Below are 6,677 nucleotides of genomic sequence, written 5' to 3'. Positions count from 1 at the left end.
TTGTTTGAAAACTTGAAAAGGTGAGTACACTGAAGTAGACTAAAATAAAATGGTGGAAGTAAAGTAGAATTTTTAAAAATTTACACAAAAGTAAAAAATATAGTAATAAAAATTAAAGAAAGATATTTTTAATCAAAATTGAAAATAGAAATGAATTTTTTTCTCTTTCTGTATTCAAGAAAAAGAAAAGAATTGTAAAAGATAAAAATGAAAAGAAAAAAAGAAAGAAAATTGAATAGATGAAGCTGCTAACAGATTGAAGTAGGACTGAAATTGCTTCGTTTTCCCCTAGAAGTCAGACTACGTAGCTCTTTATAGTCCATAAATTAAGATGGCGGTAAGACTTGTGGTCTTGAAGAGCGAAGTTGGCCCAGTTGGGCGGGGTTTAGTGTAACAGCTCCGCTCTCCACTAGATGGCGCTGCTAGCCTACTGCGGTGCTTGCAGGTGTGTATGCGCATGCGCGGGAGTGGTGAAAATGGCGTCAGCCCTCTACCCAGTCTGTTCTCCCGGATCAGCAATCGTGCACCCGTCCTCTGTCTTCGGCTCTCGTCCACTCACAGCTTTTTCACTCTCCGTGACCAGGCCCCAGGCAGTACCTCTCTCCCGAGTTTTGTCTCAGATGCGGCTGTTTTCCCCAGCCCCTCACTTCCGAAGGACTGCGGCTTTGACCCTTTCCGCTCCGCTGCGGGAGGGTCTCACCGAGCAACGGCCGAATGAGCAATGGCTGAATGTTGGCTGCACCCAGGAACGCCCTCTGGACCCTGCTGCTGCTGGTGCCCTGAGACTGCGGCCAGGTGCAAGCCTGCTCCAGAAAGAGTTTGCGAGACAGTGTAGCAGCAGCGCCTCAGGGATTATGGAAAATCACAACACACGTCTGACACCAGGCTTCACCCTCAACGACCTTGTTCCAGCACCAGTGATTGTGGCCATTTTCTGGGGTCTGCTGGGACCAGGTGGCTTCAACAGTCTCTACCAAATGTCCTTCCAGCAGTGGGACTGCTTTTCCCCGTGTGGCCCGAGAACCTCCCGACTCCCACTCTGTTCCTGGGGATTTGCCCTTCCCACCAGAGCACCGCCAGGTATGGAGCTGCAGAGCTGCAGCCTTTGAGCTCCCCTTGTTTACGGTCTTAATGGATTTTAAACCCTCTCCTTTCTCCTTTCTCCCTTTTTAGTTTAGTCCCTGCAGCTGTTTTCAATTTTCCACTTTCTCTCCAGCTGCTTTTGGGGAGGGGTGCTTTTCCCGTATGCTCCCCCTCTCTCTGCCTGCGAAAAGGGTTCCCTACCTTTCACAGCTTCTTGATCCCCAAGTTCAGCTCTCCGTGCCGCATACCTGCTGAATCTGTGGATTGTTGTGTAGGTTATTGTGTAGATTCTTGTGTTAATCCTCCAATCAGTTTTCTAGGTGTGTAGGATGGTTTAGTGTTGGTCTGGCTGTATTTCATGTACACAAGACACACAAAAAGCTTCCATGCTGTTCCTCCATCTTGGCTCCTTGGTCAAAATTGGAACTTAAATATGAATAGTCTAAAATGTGGAATTTTTAGAAGGAAAGAAACTGGGATTTCTGGTATTTTCCTGGGTTGTTGTGGAAGGGACCACGAGCTGTCTGGGTGATGCCTGAGGGTAACGAAGAAGGGGACATGCCATCGGGTTGGTGGAATGAATCACATATCATTCATTGTTAAGAACTACCTATGGTAGGTAGACTAATGGTCCCCCAAAGATGTCAACATCTTACTCCCCAAAACCTATGAATATGTTACGTTGTATGGCACAGGGTAATTAAGGTTGCAGAAGATATCAAGTTGCTAATCAACCGACTCAATGATGGGGAGATTATGTAGAATTCTCCTATGTTACCTGGGAAAGTCCACCAGCATCACGGGATCTTGGAAAGTGGAAGATAGAGCAGGAGAGACAGAGAACAAGAAGGAGAACCAGAGAGAAAGCAGCATGAGGAGAACTTGGCCCAATGTTACTGGTTTTGCAGGCAGAAAAGAGAGCTACAAACCAAGGGATGTGTGCACCCTCCAGAAGCAGGGAAGGGCATGGAAACAAATTCTCCCTAGAGCTTCCAGAAGGAAGGAAGCCTGCCAACACCTTGACTTTAGCCCAGTATGACCAGTTTGGAATTCTGATGTACAAAACTGTCAACAGTCAATTGATATCATGTTAAGCCATTACCTTTGTGATAATTGATAAGGCAATTATAGTGTAATAGAAACATAATATACTACCCAAGGCTTATCACCTTTGTGGTAAGGACCGAAGTACTAGAGAGTGAGCAGAAATGCTCAATGTTCTTAAGGCCTCAGCCTTGCACTGCACCCTGTTCCTTCTGCACATTAGGTCTTGTGGAGGGAGCTTCACAGTCATAAAGGAAAAGGTGTGGATTCAGGGAGGGGTGAAGTCTTGGGCACAGTAACGCAATTTCCTATAGAGGACATCTTACTGCAGTAACACGAATCCATAAGTAACTCTTATAAAAGGAGATCAACCATTGAGTGCTCCACATATTGAATTAGAATTCAGGCATTCCTTATTATTCAGCCATAAAAAGAAGGAAATCCTGTCATTTGCAACAACATGGATTGACTTTCAGAGCATTATGCTAAGAGAAGTAAATCAGACAGAGAAAGTCAAGTACTATATGATCTCACTTATAAGTGGAATCTCAAGGAGTTAAGCTTGCAGAAACAGAGTAGGCTGATGGTTGCCAGGTACAGAGGGGTTGGGGAAATGAGGAGATGCTGGTCAAGGGTATAGACGTCCAGCTGTAACATGAATAAGCTCTGGGCATCTACTATACAGCATGGTGACTATAGTTGTGAATATTATATACTTGAAAGTTGCTAAGAGAGTAAATCTTAAATGTACACACATACACAAAAAATGATAACTGTGTAAGGTGATGGATGTGTTAACTAACCTTATAGTAATTGCCTCACTATATATGTGGATCAAATCATCATGTTAGTATGTATTATATTAAAAATGCTGTATGTTACTATATTATATTATTACATATTTTATAACATTATATATACACATATAATGCCTGAATTTTTTTACTTATGTTTCCGCTTGATTGAGATATAATTGCATATATTTAATGTATATAAATATATGCTATCATATATAATATATACATTAATATAATATATACATATAATATATAATTGTGATGTATATAATATATGTATGTGCAGTTTATACAATGTATTATATATAATATCTATTGCATATATGTAATGTAATGCAATTATATCTCAATCAAGTGGAAACATAAGTAAAAATAAAAGCATTCAGGCATTCCATTCTTTACAATGAGGTACAATTTTAAACACATCATATTGGCCAATCATGAAAGTTGGATAATTTTACATGCTACGTGGGAAGTATGCAAATGAATAGCCTAGGGCCATATAAACTGGTACTGCCATTGTTAGGAGAATGAAACATAAAATGTGACAGGTGTATTATGGAATACTGGGCAGCATCAAAAGCAGTGAGTTAAATCTGCATACAGAAACATGGATAGATTACAGAAACATATGTTGGGTGGGGAAGAGAGGGAAGGAATAGGAGATCCCATAGCTCAATACCAGCTATGCAAAATTAAATGCCCACCCAGGACTGTGTAGTTTTGAAGCATCTGTAATTATCTAAATAAGTATGTAGCAGATGGATTTGAAGAGATATGTAGTAGATACACTAAGAGGTGCTTATAGGCAGTAGGAAATGGGATTGAGAAAATTAGACAATAGGGAAAATCATCAGTTTTTTTAAATGTTTATTTTTGAGAGAGAGAGAGAGAGAGAGAGAGAGAGAGAGCATGAGCAGGGGAGGGGCAGAGAGACAGAGAGGGGGACAGAGGATCTGAAGCAGGCTTCAGCAGATAGCCCAATATGGAGCTTGAACTCATGAGCCGTGAGATCATGACCTGAGCTGAAGTCAGAAGCTTAACCTACTGAGCCACCCGGGTGCCCCAAAATCATCAGATTTTTTTTTTAAAAGACACTCTGATAGATGATGACAATAGTGATTCATGAACTAAGGAGTATTGGATAAATAAAATTTTGCACACCTGATCCTTAGGGAGCGAGGAAGGGAGAGAACATAAGGAGGAATAGAGACTTCTGGGAGAGGTAGAGGAGGTGATTGGTGGCCATTAGGTAAAAATTTCATAAAGCAGCAGAATTTCTCTATCTTTAACATTGTTTTATGTTTAGCAGGAGAAATGAGTTTTTTAGCCTCTCAACATGATGCTAGTTTTATAGCTTAGGTCAATAGATAGGTATAGATATGTGTATACAATTATATATAGCCATTTTATTTAAAATATAATGTATTTTATTGTATATTATTATAAGTATACATTATATATGTATGAGAGAGAAAGTCATCTCAATGAAATTTCTCTATAGCTATTTCATTTCTCTCCTTAACTGTTCTTAATAAGCAAGTTTTCTAAGAGCTATTTGGCCTTCAGGGTTAATTTTTAAAGATGCATTTCAAGGTTTCCCTTTTAAAAATACATCTCCCTTGGGGTGCCTGGGTGGCTCAGTTGGTTAAGCATCCGATGTCAGCTCAGATCATGATCTCATGGCTTGTGAGTTTGAGCCTGCATCGGGCTCTGTGCTGACAGCTCAGAGCCTGGATCCTCTTTGGATTCTGTGTCTCCCTGTTTCTCTGTCCCTCCCCGGCTTGTGCTCTGTCTCTCTGTCTCTCTGTCTCTCTCAAAAATAAATAAGCCTTTTTAAAAAATGCATCTTCCTTGTGAATAAATACTGCAAAATGTGGCAGCTGAAGTGACAGTTACCTTGGGTGTGTCTTCAGTCATGGAAAATTTTCTCTGCAAGATGGAAATTGCTTCCATCTTTCAAAGTGAAGCAATGGAGAGAAGGCTGAACCAGCCTGTTAAGACATGGGCCGGGGAGGGGAGGGTGGGGAGATCTAGTCTGTCAATGAGGGAGACACGATGTGAGCTGCAGGCTGCAGCCACCAGGACAGATGCCCCCGTGTCAGCCACAGAAGGGAGCCATGCCTCCTGCTGCTGCTTGCTGACCACCCCCTTGTTTTCCGGTCCCATTGTCATGTGTACGTTTCGGCTCTACTGCATTAGAACTCATTTCTTCTGGCACTGTAGCTCTCCATACATGACTGCTTTTGCCAGAGATAGAGGATTTGATGAGACTGAGGGTGATGCTGGACACATAGTAATTTTGTGATTATCACATGCATTAGTAATGAATGAACAAGCGAATGAATGTCCACTCCATCCCTCTCTCCCTCTCTGTATGTACACACACACACACACACACACACACACACACCCTACCCCTACATTTCTCCCTAGAGACCTATTCAGCCATCTCTCTCACTGCCATCAACTCTGTTTCTGCTAGAGTCCTTGCTCATTCTGCTGCTTCCTCATTCTTGCACAGCTATCACTCCTGTGGGTCTCAACCAGGCTCTCTGCAGCTTGCCCGAGACCAAGACTCAGAAGCCTCACTGTTTAGGGAAATTGTAGGGAAGGATAGAATCTGATAGGAAACAAAACCATAGGTTCTGTTCTCATCTAACACCCTCCTCCCCCCACCTTCCGGCTCATGGACAGCCTCTGGCTCAGTTGGCAGGGCAGGACCAGGAGTGAGTGAGGTGCCTGCCTGCCTGGCCCTCGCCTCCCTATCCACCTTGTGTTTTCCTGTGGCCAGTCTGCTCAGCAGTGCTCAGGGGAAACACAAATCCATTCCGACTGAAAGTGCAGAGGACTCCCTCTGATTGTCTTTCATTGTAAAAGGAAAAAGGATTGCTGAAAGAGGTAACCATGCTGATGATAGGATTTCCGGCTTTAGTGGAGAAGGCATTTTAAGAAGTCAAGACCATCCCCGAGGGTGAGAAAACAGAGGTACCCACGTACCACCTCTGCTTTAGCCCATTTCAAATGTGAAGCAGGGTTAGCACTTTGTCTTAGTCCACTCAGGCTGCTGTAGAAGAAATACCATAGACTGTGTGGCTTATAAACAACAGAAATGTACTTCTCACAGTTCAGGGGGCTGGAAAGTCCAAAATTGGGGCGCTGACAGATTTGGTGTCCAGTGAAGGCCCACTTCCTGGTTCAAAGGCAGCCATCTTTGTGCTGTGTCTTCATGTGGTAGAAGGGATAAGCTCTCTGGGTCTCATTTATAAGGGCAATAATCCCATTCATGAGGGGTCCATCGTCACCATCTGATCACCCCTAAAAGCCTCATCTTTCAATACTATCACGTTACTTTTCAATGTAAGATCTTGAGGGGTCACACATTTTCAGTTGATAGCACACTTCTTCTCATTTACCATAAATAATCCCTTCACTAGGTGCTCCTAAACAATGTGCAAAATGTGGAGGCAGGTTTTCACATTACCCAGTGGGCAATGTTTACTTCAAAAGTCCACATCTGACATCTGTTCTCAATCCTCCACAAATATACCTCGGTCCCTTCTGTAAATCTCCAGACTTGCACACCTTCACCCCTCTGCCCTGACAACAAAAATTTCCAAATACCCCGGATTCATGCAGAAGACAATGAGGGCTTTCTGTTACACATAAAATAGGCCAAACTGTGAGCTAAGAACTAGAAATTTGGGCTTCTTTGTGTATGTAAAACTCTTGATTGTATATGTGTTTGTGTGT

The sequence above is a fragment of the Prionailurus bengalensis genome, chromosome D3 (genome assembly GCF_016509475.1).
Source record: "Prionailurus bengalensis isolate Pbe53 chromosome D3, Fcat_Pben_1.1_paternal_pri, whole genome shotgun sequence".
Taxonomy (NCBI): domain Eukaryota; kingdom Metazoa; phylum Chordata; class Mammalia; order Carnivora; family Felidae; genus Prionailurus; species Prionailurus bengalensis.
The sequence above is the reverse complement of the archived record's forward strand: the minus strand, read 5'-3'. Positions refer to the sequence as shown.